Raw genomic sequence first — 16,475 nt, forward strand, 5'->3', positions numbered from 1 at the left:
ATGGACTCCTGGTGCGAGAGCTGGTCCAATGCCACATGGGGGTTTGATCCCTTCCTCTGCACATCTGCTTAGCAGCTTAGTCTTTCGACTATAGATTTCTAATTTGAGAATTAGCCTCTCTGACCTTTCTTGTACAGACATTTATATATTCTAGAATCCACAACAGATCCTAATCATTTACTAAACAAACAAAATTTTCAAGAGTTAAGGCAACATGCCAATTTTTACAAGGCAGACCTCAAACAAAGGGCAAATGCTACAGACAAGCACATTTTGCCACTAGACAATAAAATTAATTAAAATTATTTTCCAGCTATGCCAGTTGGAGAAGAGGAACTGCTGGACAGAGGCCTCAGTTCTGGGTGCCTTTATTTTTTTATTTATATTTTATTTTTATTTATTTTTTTGGAGGGAATGAGGAAGGGAGAGATAGAGAATCTTTTTTATTTTTTTTAATTTTTAAAATAATTAAAAATTTTTTTTTATAAGCATATAATGTATTATTAGCCCCAGGGGTACAGGTCTGTGAATCGCCAGGTTTACACACTTCACAGCACTCACCATAGCACATACCCTCCCCAATGTCCATAATCCCACCACCCTCTCCCTACCCTCCTACCCCTGGCCCCCCCTCAGTTTGTTTTGTGAGATTAAGAGTCTCTTATGATTTGGAGAGACAGAGAATCTTAAGCAGGCTCCACACCCAGCATGGAGCCTGACCCAGGGCTTGATCTCACAACCCTGAGACGTGAGCCAAAATCAAGGATCAGATGCCTAACCAGCTAAGCCACCCAGGCATCCCTGGGTGTTTTTAAATAAATTGGTGGTTACCACCCATCAAGGATGATGTTGAGGTGGTTTGCCTAGGTACCTTCTGATCTAACACTTGCCGCCGCAGTATTATCCCCATTTCCTCTATGTTAATTCAAACCCAGCTTATCCCTTCCTTGGATTATATCAACACTATCTTGGCTTACTTCCTTATCTACAGTGTCAGTCTAACATCCCGTCTTCCACATTGACACTTAATCATCTTTTCTTCCTTTTTAATCGTTTTGTAGGAACTCACATACCATATTATTCATTCCTTTAAAGTACGGAGTTCAGTGTTTTTTAGTATATCCGCTGAGCTGTGTGTATCATTACCATAATCTACTTTTCTAGACTGTTTTTGTCAGCCCCAAAGAAACTGCACCCATCAGTTTCTCCTTCTTTGTCAATACTCATTATTGTCCATCTTTTAGATAACAGCCATCCTAGTACTCATCAAGTGGATGCTCACTGTGGTTTTGATTTGCATTTCTCTGATACCTAATGATGCTGAACGTCTTTTCATGTGCTCCGTGGCTAGTTGCATATTTTTGGAGAAATATCTATTCAAATTCTTTGTCTATTAAAATCATTTTTAATTGGGATTTTGTCTTCTTGTTGTTGAGTTGTAATAATAACTCTTTATATGTTCTAGATACAAATCTCTTATCAGGTATATGACTTGCAAATATTTTCTCCTATTTTCTGTGGGTTATCTTTTTTCACTTTCTTGATAGTTTCCTTTCAACTGCAAAAGGTTTTAATTTTAGTGCAGTCCAGTTTCTCTATTTTGTTGTTGATTATGCTTATAGTGTTGAATGTAAGAAACCATTGTCTAATCCAAGATCATGAAAATTCACTCCTGTGTTTTCTTTCAGGGGTTTTAACGTTTTATTTCCTACCTTTAAGTCTGTGATCCATTTTGTTAATTTTTGTATATTATGTGAGATAGGAGTCTAACATTATTCTGTACGTGGATATGCAGCTGCCCTAACACCATTTGTTGATAGGCGCTCTCATGTTCGCCTAAGGGTTTCATTTCACTTCACTCAAAATTCCTCAGTAGCTCACTATTGCATATAAGTGGTGGTTTCCAGACTTGGGCTTCCTCAACCAGCAAAATAAAATAAACAATTTTGGGAGACTTATGTAGGGTTTCAAACTTTCTATTATCATTCAGGAGAGCAAAAGGTAAAACAAATAATTTTTATACTATCTACATAATTTAACAAGAGTATGTTTTACATAGATGCACATGTCAGTAAAGAAAATATTCTCAGAAGTCAAGTATTTTAAGTAAATTTAACTTTACTAAAAACTAGGCAGATTGCCCCTCTTTTAAATGCCGTTGTGGAACATGAAATATTTGTCATTGTCTGCCATCTGGCAAACACCATGTATGGCTCCTCCTACCTAAGAAGCTTCATCTTTTTTCATGTTCCTCCTGTATACCTTCATGATTCAGGTACATCAAATAAACTTGATTTACTGTGTTTCTAATACAAATGTTATGAGAGTGATACAAATGCCATAGGTGTTTAAGAATTAGAATAATTAATGCAAAAACAAAGTTAAATCTCAACATCACTACCAACTATCTATGGACAAGATTTTACCTTTCTTAGGGGCACATGGGTGGCTCAGTTAGTTAAGCATCTACCTTCGGCTCAGGTCATGGTCCTGGGATCAAGCCCTGTGTCAGGCTCCCTGCTCAGTGGGGAGCCTGCTTCTCCTTTTCCCTCTCCTCCTGCCTCCCACCACTCATGTTCTCTCTCTCTCTTGTTCTCACTCTATCTTAAATAAGTAAATTTTTAAAAATCTCAAAAAAAAAAAAGATTTTATCTTTCTTAGGCTCCAATATATTACCGGTAAATAGAAATAATAGTGTCTGTCCCATAAAGTTACTGCAGGGATCAAATGACTCAAGAAAAAAATGTAAGTCACCCAGTGGAGAGCTAGATGCATAGTAGTAGATCAATAAGTATTATTTGTGGTTCTCAGACATATATCAGTGGTTTGCAACCCTGACTATACATTAGAATCACCTGGGTAGTTTGGAAAAGGCTACGTCCCATTTACAAGATAATCACAAAATTTATATTCAAGGGATCCAAAGTAGACCAAACAGTTCTAAAAAGGAGGAAAAGAATTGGAGGGCTCACACTTTTTGATTTCAAAATTTACTTCATGCATCTATATCAATTGATTTTTGACAATAGGGCCAAGACAATTTGTAGAGGGGAGAAATAGTTTTTTTCCAAAAACAGTGCTGGACCATGGTATATCCATGTGAAAAATAATTGAATTTTACCCTCTCTTCACACCACACACAGATATTAGCTACAATGGATTATAGGTCAAAGAACAAGAGTTAAAACTATAAAACTCTTAAAAGAAAATAAAGGAGTAAATATTCTTGTCTTTGGCTTAGGCAAATTCTTCTTAGCTATGACATCAAAATCTCAAATGACAAAAGAAATAATGTGTAAATTGGACTTCATCAAAATTAAAACCTTTGGTGCTTCAAAGAAAACTGTCAAGAAAGTGAAAAGGGAACCCATAGAAAAATGAGAGAAAATATTTGCAAATTATATATCTAACAAGGGACTTGTTTCTAGAATGTATAAAGAATTATCAAACCCAATAACAAAAAGACAACCAATTAAAAAATGGCAAAAGATTTGAATAGAGTTTTTCCCAAGAAGACTGACAACTGGAAAATAAGCACATGAAAAGATGTTCAACATCATTAAGTATCAGAGGACTGCAAATCAAACCCAAATGAGATTCCACTTCATATCCACTAGGATGACAAATACCAAAAAGATAAGACAATAACAAGTCTTGACAAAAATGGAGAAACTGAGACTCTCATACGTTACTGCTAGTGATATAAAATGGCATAGCTGCTCTGAAAGACAATCTGGTCTTTCCTCAAAATGTTAAACATAGAGTTAGCATGTGACCCACCAATTCCACTTCTAGGTATACAACCAAGAGAAATGAGATGAACAGTCACCCAAAATTTGTACATGAGTGTTCACAGCATAATTATTCATAATAACCAAAAGGTGGAAACAATATAAATGTTCATTAATTGGTAAATGAATAAATAAATTGTATAGGTATATATTCATATAATGGAGTATTTTTCCATTATAAAAAATAATGAAGTGCTGATACATTCTAGATCACTGATAACCCCCAAAACACTCTGCTAGCTGAAATAAGTCAGTCAAAAAGGTCACCCATTATATGATTCCATTTATATGAAATATTCAGAATAGGCAAATCTATTTTGTGGATTAGTGGATGCCTAGAGCTGGGAGGTAGATTATGGATATTGGGATGTGACTATTAGTGGGTAAATTTGGGTGGGGGTGATAAAAATTGTTTGAAAATTGATTGTGTGGATGACTGCACAACTCTACTAAAAAGCACTGAACTGTAAACTTTAAATGAGTGAAATATGTGGTATGTGAATTATATATCTCAATAAAACTATTTATAAAAACAGTGTCCTATTCCCAGAGTTTCAGATTTAGTTGCTCTGGCACACAGGGCCTTAAAAAAAAGTGATCTCTGGTCATCCTAATGTGCGTTATCAAACTTATCCTTTAATTTTCCTGATCTACTTTAGAAAAATTTATTCAATTTGTCACTCCTGCGCCCTTTTTTACACTTGCTATTTTCTCACTCTCCGGCTGATCAATATCCTCACTCTACCTTTATCCCCAAATCTGAATATCCCCCAGCCCCTCTGACTAATCAATTTCTCACCCTCTTTGGATCTGGTTCAAATCTTATTGCCAGAAGACCTTGAATGACTGGCTCCCACTTTGCTTTGGTCGTTGCTACTTCCTGTGTGCTCCAAACTGATTGGTTCATATGTACTCATTTGGCTCTCCAACCTTTGTCTGGGAGCAGGAAGAAACCTTGAAGGGAAGCAGTTGCCACCCCACCCCCATCTTTTTACCACTGATACAAATGAAGTCCAGAGGAAGTAGAACTCAATTCTAAGTACCTGCCTACCTTGCATTTGTTGACATTTTGTTTTTTAATTATTTCAAGTAATTCCTAATGCATTTGTTTTATCTGCCTGATTAGATTACTATCTTCTTTAAAAAAAAATTAAAAAAAAGATTACTATCTTTTGAGGATACATAGTAACTTCATCCCACATGAATTTCCCGAGTCTGTTAACAATAAAATATATGCTCACCCTAACGAGCCGATATTTCTGGTGTTTTCGTGAAATCTCTTCTTTTATGATTCAAGGAAGTTTTATTTTTTAGGGTATTAAGGCTATTTTATAAAAGGCAACAATCAAGTAGTCTGTTTTCATTTCACAGAAGAGAGAATTTAACCTGTCAAGGGAGACACCTACATAACCTTGGGCAAATCACTCAACTTCTCTGAACCTCCCTTTCTAACTATAAAATAAGAGAATACCTATTCTGTATAGTTTTCATGAGTACAAATAAGTTAATGCTTTATGTCTAGGAAGTGCTTACATATGTATCTGCTCAAGAAATACTACTTTTATAACTGTAGTCCTTATGATTATCACAAGTATTTCTAGCCTAGAATTAGTCCTTAGCAGCCCACTCTTACATAGTTGAAATATATTTTTGCTTCAAGCATTGAAGTACCTCTTCATCAGCCTGTTTGAGTTAATACGGTTTCTCAGCTTTCATCCAATGAGTGCAAATGCTCAGAAAACTATATGCAGCAAATTGTTCAAAACACTAATTTCCATCCATCTATCCATCAAATATATGTTTAAAGGAACTCACTTTATTAACCAAGTAAACTTCCTGCCTCTAGCCTTCAGAAAAAGAAAAGCCTGTGTCCCAGAACACACCATCTCCATTAAACAGTAACAGGTCCCATGGGGAGTATTCTGACTAGTGGAGTTCTCCCATCCATTTTCAAGTTGAAGTTTTGTTTTAAAGCGGAATAAACCTCGCTTAATTAGCTTTTCCCCCCTGTAGCAGAAGTTTTGGGTAAGATGTATATCTTGAAATCTAATTACATATCTTAACTGTAACCTGAGAAGCTTAAAATTCACAGATGTACTTTATCTGTCAAAAATGGAGACAGTTGCCAAATGCAGGCCATAAAGGTGGAGATTTAGTACCCAACAGCATGAATTGTTGCTGCTTTCCTATGTTTATTACTTCACAGTTAATCAAGGAGATAACTCCCAGGAGTTTGGTATCGTTCTTCCTATGTTCTATAGAATGAAAAGGGAAGGAGAAAAGAATATTCCCTTTGTAACACATTTCCAGCTGGAATAAGGTATTTGCTTCACAAGTCCTTGAGGTAGAAGCCAACATTAAATGTTTTAATCAATTTCTGAAATCCTTTTTAAAGCCAACAGACTGGGACATCACATTATCGTTACTATTTGTACATATTTCTTTTGGTAAGACAGTAATTGTATGAATATGTGCATGTAATTAGGACAGATATTCTGAAAGAGGACTGCTCAACAACCATCAAAACCGTATTTATACAGTGACCTGGCATTTTACCACCAAGAGCAATTACACTGAAATAATTTTTTAGTGTGAAAGCTCTAATTATTGAGTAGAACATGGTTTCTTTGCTGAGTATTAGAACTGCAAAAGGTTTTACATGTATATAAGACTCAAAAACAACACAATTACCAAAGATGTATAAAAACAGGGAAAAAACAAAGGTGGTTCTAAGAGAATGAGAACAGATTCTTCCTCCATCACCAGTTGTCTTCAGTCATCAGTCACCAGGATAGCCTTTCGGAAGCCTTTAGGGAGACAAGCCTTCCTACTTCACAAACAGTACCCAGCTACCTGGAGCAATTAAGGATTTGTTTCCTGAAAGACTAGATACGGGTGTCACCAGATTTCTAGACAAATGGCCAGCATGATTCACCTCTAAGTAAATAAGTAATTATGGCACTGGACCAAATTACCCAAGAAATTCTGCTGACAGGAAGTTCTTCTATCCCTTCATTTCATGGTCCAGAATAACCAGAGCTAACACTTCGACCCTCCTCTCTCACTGTGCATTTATTTTGCTACTATTATACAACTTTTTCATGTCTCATTTTTAAAAATGTAGAAATTCCAAAAAATTTCAAAGAAATAAAGAAATTATGAGCCAAACATTAAAAAGCTAACAAAAAAACTGGTGTGAAGTCAAAATGAAATAGTAATTGCTCAAAAACCTTTAAGGTCTCTTGTCCTTTAGCAAAAGACCCAGGTGCTTCCTTAGAACACTCCGGAAACCAATGCATATTATCTTAGGAACGAAAGATGTTTCAGTATTAGAAAATCTATGAATGCATTATACAATATTAATAATTAACAAATTAAAGAACAAACAATCCTTGATAAGCTCGAAAGATGCAAAAAAAAAAAAAACCAGTGAAATTTAACATTTACTTAAGTTTAAACTCTTAGGAAATTAGAAGAAAGTGGGAACTTTCTAAAACTTGATAATTATTATTTATCAAAAATCTACAGCAGGGATCAAACTTAACAATGAAATTTAACAATGTCACCATCACAGTGAGAATTAGACAAGGAAGCCTGCTGTCACTACTCTTCTTTAATGCTGTTAGAAGTTCTCAGTCAACTCAAAAAAAGAAGAAAAATTAAATGAGGTACATATTGAAAAGATAGAAACGACACTGTTTTTCTGTATAAATGGTCAGCTGGTTTGCATAATAATCCACGAGAATGTATAGACCATTAGAATTAGTAATTGTTCAGCAAGGTGGCTAAATACAGGATCACTACAACAATGAGAAGATTTCTATGCAGCAGTAATAAGCCATTCAAGAATAATAATATAAAAAAGTACTTCATTCAAAATAATACCGAACTAAAATACCACTAAGAATAAATCTAACACATATATGTTGATCTCTATGAAATAAATCACAAAATTACTTTCTGATTGACACAAAAGGACTGAACAGACAAATAGGTATACCAGGTTTATGGATAAGAAGATTCAAATTAATCCATGTAGCAATGCAATGTCATTTGCCTTTTCAACAGGCTTTTTTATGAAACATTATAAACCAATCTTGAAATTCCTTTAAAAGAGTGAAATGTCAACAATAACTAAGAAGATTTTGAGGAAGAAGAAAAAGGGAGAGGGGGCACCTGGGTGGCTCAGTGGGTTAAGCCGCTGCCTTCGGCTCAGGTCATGATCTCAGGGTCCTGGGATCGAGTCCCGCATCGGGCTCTCTGCTCAGTGGGGATCCTGCTTCCTCCTCTCTCTCTCTGCCTGCCTCTCTGCCTACTTGTGATCTCTCTCTGTCAAATAAATAAATAAAATCTTTAAAAAAAAAAAAAAGGGAGAGGTGGCTGCTCTATCAAATATCCCAATTAGTAGTAGTAATAGTGATACTACAAATAAAAACAATAGCTGCTTTTATTGAGCATTGAAATGCCAGGGGAAAGCATTTCACCTATTCGGTTTAATAAGATTATTGCTACCATTTTACAAATAAAAAGGAAACTGGAGTACAAAGAGACTAAGAATCTCTTTCAAGGTACCATGATGGCTACGCAGTAGCAGAGTTAGGATTCAAACCCAAGCAGTACGGCTTCCATACTGACACAGGAATAGAAAAATAGACTACTGAAACATACTACAGAACTCAGAAAGTGACCATTCTGATAAGGAAACTCAGTAAGTGACCCAAAAAATTTAACATGCAATATGTTGCTGAGATTACTAGTTATTCATGTGGAAAAAATAAAATGAAGCTAGATCCTTTTATATTATATGAAAATAATTCCAGCTGGACTAATTGTGGAAAGCAAAAGCCTAAGGGTTTTTATAAGAAAATGTGAAAGGATATCTTTAAAATTTTGGAGGAAGCAAAAGTTCCTTATATAAGACATAAAAAGCCCAAACAACCCAATAATAGGCTGATAAATTTTACTCTATTAAAATTTAACTCTCCTATTCACAAAGCAATATTACAAGCAATATAAGTAGTCAAACAACAGTCTGGGCATAGACATTTTCAAAGTGTGTTAACAAGGAAAGATTTCTTTTTTTTTTTTCTTTTTAAGATTTTATTTATTTATTTCAGATAGATATGAGTGGGAGCAAGGGCAGGAGAGGGAGAAGCAGGCTCCCCGCTGAGCAGGGATCCCTATACGGGGCTCTATTCCAGGACCCTGGGATCATGACCTGAGCTGAAGGCAGAGGGTTAACCAACTGAGCCACCCAGATGCCCCAACAAGGAGGGATTTCTATCTATAATATGTAAAGAATTTTGCAAATCAATAAGAAAAAAAAAAACAACCCACAATTCCCATTCTTCTAAAAAGGGCTATGGATACAATTAGGCAATTTTAATAAAAGGAAACCTGATTGTCCAACACACATATTGAAAGACCCTCAAACTTCCTCATTATCAGGGAAATACAAATTAAAACAATGTGATATCATTTTGTATCAATAGACTGACAAAAATCAGAATCTGATACCAAGTGTTAAGTACAGAAACAATTTCTCTCATCTACTGCTTGTGAGAATATCAACTGGTACAACATTTTGTAGTACACTTCAGCAAAATCAAGGAAAATTGAAGAAATATACCTCTTTAACCCTGTAATTTCACTTCTAGGTATGTACCTTACACTAAGAAACCCTCATATGCTCACAAGGACATATGTTGAAGAATATTACTTGTAGGTATCATTATTTGTAAGAGGAAAACACTGTAAATGATAAATCCAAATGTCTATCAAGAGAAAAATGGATAACTGAGTTGTGGTGTATTCACACAATGAAACTGCATAGCTACATGCAAAAATATGGTTAAATTAGTTAATTAAATTAATGCTAATAATAAGACAGATCAAAAAAGACTGGAGAATAACACTTTAGGATTTATAGAATGTGTATAGTGTTCATACAAAATACAGTATTTATATGCAGCTTGAAAACATGCAACACAATATCCTACTGTTTTGTATTGCTTAAGGATGTGTATAGACAGTCATAGTATAACAACACATACTAGGCTGGTAAACCCAAACTCAGGGCAATGGTTGCTTCCAGGTAGAGAGAGGCAGGGGCAGGAACATGGAAACAGGGAAAGGGACACAGGAATTCAATATTTGAGATGTTTTGTTTTGAAATTCAACAATGGCATTTATAGACTTCAAAGGCCTCTGGCAAAATCTGTGAATTTGATAGTGCTGGGTGGTAGGTATTGGAATGTTCATTATTTTATTTCACATATTACATGAATATATCATATACATATATATACCTCCTTACATTTGAAATATTTTTAATAAATAATAAAAAAAGAACTATATGTAAATCAGATGTCCATAACCAGAAGCCTATTCTCCTGGGAGGTTGTGATTTTATGATGATTTCAGAGGTAGCTTCTCTTCTCTTCTAGCAGCCAACTAGCCCGTGAATTAAGCGATATTTATTAAGTTCCTTTGTCAGGCACAAAGCGAGGTTCTAGTGATATAGTGGTAAAAGAGCCAGACATGGAATGAATATATATCACACTCCTGTGGGATTACAAATGTACTTCTACAAACCACGATAAATGCCATGAAGAGAAGTAGGGAAGTATGGCATGGAATAACTGGGCAGGGCAAGGGGCAGATACTGTGACAGACACTGAGATCTGACTAGCTGAAAGTTACCCACACCACCCTATCCCCTTGCCGCCTTCTGCTATAGAGGCTGGGAAGCTAATCTTCATTTTCCAGATTCCCTTGCATGTGGCACAGTCCTAACCCATCAGACATAGTAAGGAGTCTCTGGGGAGAGTGGCCCTTTCTGAATAAAAAAGCAAAGCCTCACAAAACCTCCTCACCCTTCACCCCCACTTAACTCTCTCCACGCTATTCTGTCTGTAGCAGGATGTGATCCTGGGGGTGGAAAAGACATCGTGAGATGATGAAGATGGAGGCCATATGCTGTGGGGGTAGAGCACAGGGATGGGCTCCCGGGTCCCTGACAACACGGCTGAACCATGGTTGGGTTGGACTGTTCACACTGAACTTCTTTTCAGCTGGTTAGTAAGGAGATTTCCTCTTATTTGGAGGCAAAATCATTCTGAACAGAGAGCTTCTAGAAGAGGCAACATTTAAATAGAGAGGAGAGGAAGGAGAGGGCGCCAGCCCTGCAGAGAGCAAGAATGGAGCAGGGAAGTGGGCGGGGAGACGAGCCCCACAGAGACGGAAACAGCATGTTTCAGAGGGCTGGCTTGCTTGAGGAGCCCACGGAGCCCACTGAGGCTAGAGCTTAATAATGGGTGTGGGACTGCTTTGCAACTGGCTGGGAATCTGGTATCTGACTATCTCAGGTTAAGAACTGTGGAGTTAATGATCTGAAAACAATAGACTCCTTAGCACCGGCTAGTTGCTGTTTTCAGGGACTTTTTATAACACAAAGAATTAACCCCTAACCCATCTACTTGGATTTTTGTGTGTTTGATCCTTCAGAAGTGAAGTCCATCAAGTCTGCCTGTAGTCCAGAGGTACAGCTCTCCCCACCTACCTCCTCTATCAGCTGAAAGGAAAAAAATTAGCATCTCTCTAGTCCCCTTGACATAAAGGAAACTGCAGTGATAGGATTTAACCAAAGGCTAGCCAACCGTGTCTTGGGCATTCCCTGTGCTACAGAGGTTTCTATTTTGTTCTGTATTTATCTGAATGGGAAGAGGCAATGTCATTGTTGAAAAAAGAGTCTGACCTGAATAACACAACAGAAATCTAGTTCCTTTAATCCTGTCCTCACTGGGCACTAAGGCAAGGAAAGGTTGGCTGACTTTCTAATGTGCTTCCTATTGGTCTATTTCCTGGATCCTACACTCTTGGCAAACGAAGGTTATTTTACAAGACAGTATTTACTGAGCACCTGGGTAGGCAGAGTGCCAGTTGAGGCAAGAAGCCCATGGCTTGGAAGAAAATGTCCATTTTCCTCTGAAAAGTCTCAATTTGATGGGTATTCTGCACGTTTCCACTTGGTTATTTTACAGTAGACTTGGTTATTTATTATTCATTTTCTGCCCTCTCCCTCCTCTTGCCTTTAGCTTTCTGTAACTAAACTGTAGCCCATCTCATTCTTTTAATCTTTCACCCACGTCCTTCCCTGAATTCATTCATTCTTGTTGCTATTCTCTGCACTTCTTCCAAACTGCCTGAGCTGTCCCAGTAATGAGGTGGTGGGGACAGAGCGCGTGGTGCCAGGTGCTGCTCGGCTCGAAGTGTCCACAGAGGAACTGTTCTTCCGCGCCCTTCTGCACAGGCAGCCTCTACCTGGCCTTCCCTTTCATCCTGCCAGTCTGCTTGGCTGGCCTGAATTTAATTTGCAGACCACTATGCCCCCTGGGCCTACTTTGGCATCACTGCGCTGTGGCGTCTGCTTCCCAGAGATCAGCTCTGTGTTTGGACTCTCTTCCCCCAGGTGTATGCACTGCCTTGCCTTTTTCAAACGCTCGCAAAGTTATTATTCCCAGCCTACATACCTCAAGTCTCAAAGGTCGTTTGCATTTTATTTCTGTTGCCTGAGCTGCTCACGATACTTTCTAAATTGGAATTATTAGTGAATTTCAAAAACGCGCAGCTTCTTCCTTTTCTCCACCCAGGTCATGAATAAGAATGCTTAAATAAGAATCAGACCCCCGGTTGCAGCAACAGCTCATTAGGCGGCACATCTTCTTAATCCTCCCTCCGTGGTCATCCCCCCTCCAGCAGCTCCCTCCGAACGTTCCTCATTTCCAGTTTTTCGGCCAACTTAAAACCCACATATTCAAACTTCCGGATATTTATAGAGAATTGTGCTAGAGCCTGTGAGAGACTCTAAATCATGAAAGACACAATCACCGCCCTTTGAAAGGCTTCTGTCACTAAGGAGTATATACGATCTTCAATATTTAACCAGCCCCTTAAATGTGCCAAGCACCATTAGGTGCTAGGTTTCAAACAGGAGAAGTATAGAGTCCCAGCGAGTTTCCACCATAGTGGATAATGGCACAGCATATGATTATAATACAGTATAAAAACAATAATGACATGGACACCTGGGAAGTCAATGTTCCAGTCTTAGTATCTTGATCTGTAAAATGGAGCCAACCTTCTAGACTGTAGTTAGGGCTTACATAGAATGAGGTATGGGCATGACAGGGTGCATGACACAAAGGGTTAACAATGTTATTCTCAATAACCGTTGCGAGTATGAAGATATAATGGTTATTATTGTTAGTAGTAGTATCACAGTAACTTCCACATTCAATCTGATTGACCACGGCTGTCTGGAACATTGTGATCAGATCATTCAGAAACGTTTACTAGGTCCACTAGCAAAGAAAACGGTGATAGAGGCCAATGCTCTGATGGACAGGAGCAGGAGATATCTTTCTGACGGACCCTGAGCACTCCTATAACCCCACTCCAATTGCCAATGCAGCCCTCTGACTTAGGAATGTCACTGAGTGTGTAGGAGGTAATGAACTGCATTTCAGGAGAAGAGGGAACTGATGTCCTACTACAGGATCTTATTCACTCTTTGTGCTACTTTAATTTAGAAACCCCAGATGGGTTCTTAGGTGTGAAGAGTCCAAGAGGTCAATGAAGCTGCGATGGATAAGAACTCCTGCTACAGATGTTGTGAAAAGAAGGGCCATCTGTATCCCAATGTTTATAGTAGCAATGGCCACGGTTGCCAAACTATGGAAAGAACCAAGATGCCCTTCAACGGACGAATGGATAAGGAAGATGTGGTCCATATACACTATGGAGTATTATGCCTCCATCAGAAAGGACGTACTCAACTTTTGTAGCAACATGGACGGGACTGGAAGAGATTATGCTCAGTGAAAGAAGTCAAGCAGAGAGAGTCAATTATCATATGGTCTCACTTATTTGTGGAGCATAACAAATAGCATGGAAGACAGGGGGTGTTAGAAAGGAGAATGGAGTTGGAAGAAACTGGAAGGGGAGGTGAACCATGAGAGACTATGGACTCCGAAAAACAATCTGAGGGGTTTGAAGTGGCGGGGGGGTGGGAGGTTGGGGTACCGGGTGGTGGGTATTATGGAGGGCACGGATCGCATGGAGCACTGGGTGTGGTGCAAAAATAATGAATACTGTTTTTCTGAAAATAAATAAATTAATTTATAAAAAAATAAAATAAAATAAAGAAAAAAAAATAAAAATTTTGTTCTTGGTTAAAAAAAAAAAAAAAGAACTCCTGCTACCAAAAGGGGGTCCTTCCTGCCCAAAGCTCTGACACAGACTCCAGGGTAGTGGTTTGCAACCGGTGCTCCTTGACAAAGTTCTCAATATTCTGCAGCAAAATATGAATGGTAAGGCCAATGGAGAGAGGATTTCATGTGATGAAATGTCTTTAATTTAAAGAACGGATATTATGTTCTTCCTATTTTGGGTCTCAAAATGTCATCACTTTCATAGAAAAATGCTCCAAAGATTTCCCCTTCTGTATCAAGCCTCAAAAATGTTCTAAGTTCCAGAATGCTTATTTCTGTGAAATCTTATCTACCCCATGACATAACATCATCAATATGCTGATAACTTCTAAATGTGTATCTAGTTGCAAAATACTCCTCTAAACTTCTGATTCTATTTGCCTGCACTGGATGTCTCACAGGCACCTTAAATTTAAGAAACCCCCAAAGGGACCCTTGATTGTCCCTTCCTGCTTCAGCCTGTCCTTCTCTTGGTCCTTTATCTTGGTAAATGGTATATGAAATGGCAAGTTGCTCAAGGCAGGGATATGAAGTCATCCTTAATACCTCTCTCTTCCTTCCCTCATCCCCTCATTTATCAATGAGCCTCAGCAATTCTAGCTCCAAAATATTTTTCAAATCCAACTACTCACCATCACATGGCCGTCACACTAATCATATTGACAGCACTGACATTCTGTTCCATCTGATCTCACTCTTGCCACGCCTCCTTCTCTCCTCCTTCTCTCTTGTCCAGTGACATCCAGGTAACTCTTAGCATAAAGTTAAAAATTCTTACCATGGGCTGAATCCAAGCACAATTTTATTTTATTTCATTTTTTTTTTTTTTACTATTACAAAAATTTATTTAACAAAAGAAGTTCAATGTGAAAATGCACATGGCCCAAATTTTATATTGTAGTAAAGCAGGTGCTATAGAGAGAGGATATTCAGAAGCAGTTGATTTCTTCCAGTGAACACACTCATAATTTATTCTCATACCAAGGCTTCTAATATGATGACACTATTTCCTCATATTATCACCATCCCACAGTTCTGGTGCCCATAGTTGCCATCTCCACACATTCCTCTATCACAAGACTCATAGGGGGATCAAACCCCGGCAATATTCCTTGGACATATCCGCCACCATTTAATTTGAGTGATAATTCCTTGTCAATAAATATTTTCAACTCAGGAGAGTAAGCTTTGCTCATGGTGTCTACTCGGTGAGCTCAAAGATGTCTCCAAAACCCCAAGCACAATTTTAAAGAAGAGTTCCCTGCCCTTCTCTGTCCCTATAAAATTAATGTGTTATGTGCTCTCAGAAAACCTTCATAGTCCTTATCTCAATGTGAATTTTATAACTATTAGTATAATTGATTAATAACTCTCTCCCCCACCACAATGATAAGGCACGAGGGCATGGATTCTATCTAGCTTTGTTTCTCATTGCATTCCCAGGGCATACTTTAGTAGATGCAGACAGTATATACTTGACATTCACAAATTAACAAACGAGTAAAGGAAAAAAAAAATTGCACATCATTACTTGGCAGAATAAAAAGGTAACTATCCTTAGTAGAACTCCAAGTAAGAATTCTTTTTCCTGGTCTCTGAAATCCAAAGTCTTAGAATTACTGCTCCATGGCCTCATCTGAGACCTCCAGATATTATAATGGCCTGTGCAAATGGCCTCTGAAAGCCTGTGGGAGGTGCTGGTAGGGACCAGCTAATTGTTGGACTGGTTCTCCGCTCTTTGGGATGCAGCAGTTTCTTTGGTCTAATTGCACTTCTGGAGCTCTGTGACTCTGAGCTTGGGCTCTTACAACTCTTAAGTAAATGCCAAAGGAGAAAAAGAATAAAAGAATCACGGTACCCATCTCAAGTTAAAGCTTTGCATTTTGGAAGAATTTATTTGTATATTTTATCTGTTGTGTTGATAATCTAAAAAAAATTATTTATGGTAAAACCTGCCCATACACCCATTGGCTATACAGTATCCCAATTCATAATATGTGGATTATAAATTAGAAAAGTGAGATTCTAAGCCAGCCAATCAGATATACATTCCCAGTGGCAGCTTGTGTTATAGCACTTGGATTGTTCTGTCAAATAATTTATTGAGATCCAGATGCTCTAGTTCCCGATCTTCCCTGAGTAAGTGGTTGTCAGGTATTCCTGTCCAAAAACAAGGCAGTTGGTATTTAACTATAGGCTCCCACACTTGTCAAATGATCTCCAAAGAATATGAAATTGCTTGTCATCTTTGTCAAAATTACATATGAATGGGATATTTGCTGTGTTGTAATTAAAAACTCAATTAAAAGAAATTCTGAAATCATTATCAACTTTTCAGGCATGAGTTGTTCCACCCAAAAGCAAGCTGCTTATAGCTTAGGCTTTTACCAGGATTCAGAAGATGGCTGAATTC

The 16,475-nt window shown here is 37.9% G+C and overlaps 1 protein-coding gene and 1 pseudogene across 4 annotated transcripts in view; both read right to left on the bottom strand.

Annotated features, from left to right (window-relative positions):
* Positions 1-16,475, bottom strand: part of ST6GALNAC3 (ST6 N-acetylgalactosaminide alpha-2,6-sialyltransferase 3) — a 529,248-nt gene that overhangs the window by 74,170 nt on the left and 438,603 nt on the right. The gene's annotated exons all lie outside the window — the stretch shown is intronic.
* LOC116600672 lies at positions 14,185-15,565 on the bottom strand (annotated as a pseudogene).

Source organism: Mustela erminea, chromosome 10, assembly GCF_009829155.1.
Source record: "Mustela erminea isolate mMusErm1 chromosome 10, mMusErm1.Pri, whole genome shotgun sequence".
Classification (NCBI taxonomy): Eukaryota; Metazoa; Chordata; class Mammalia; order Carnivora; family Mustelidae; genus Mustela; species Mustela erminea.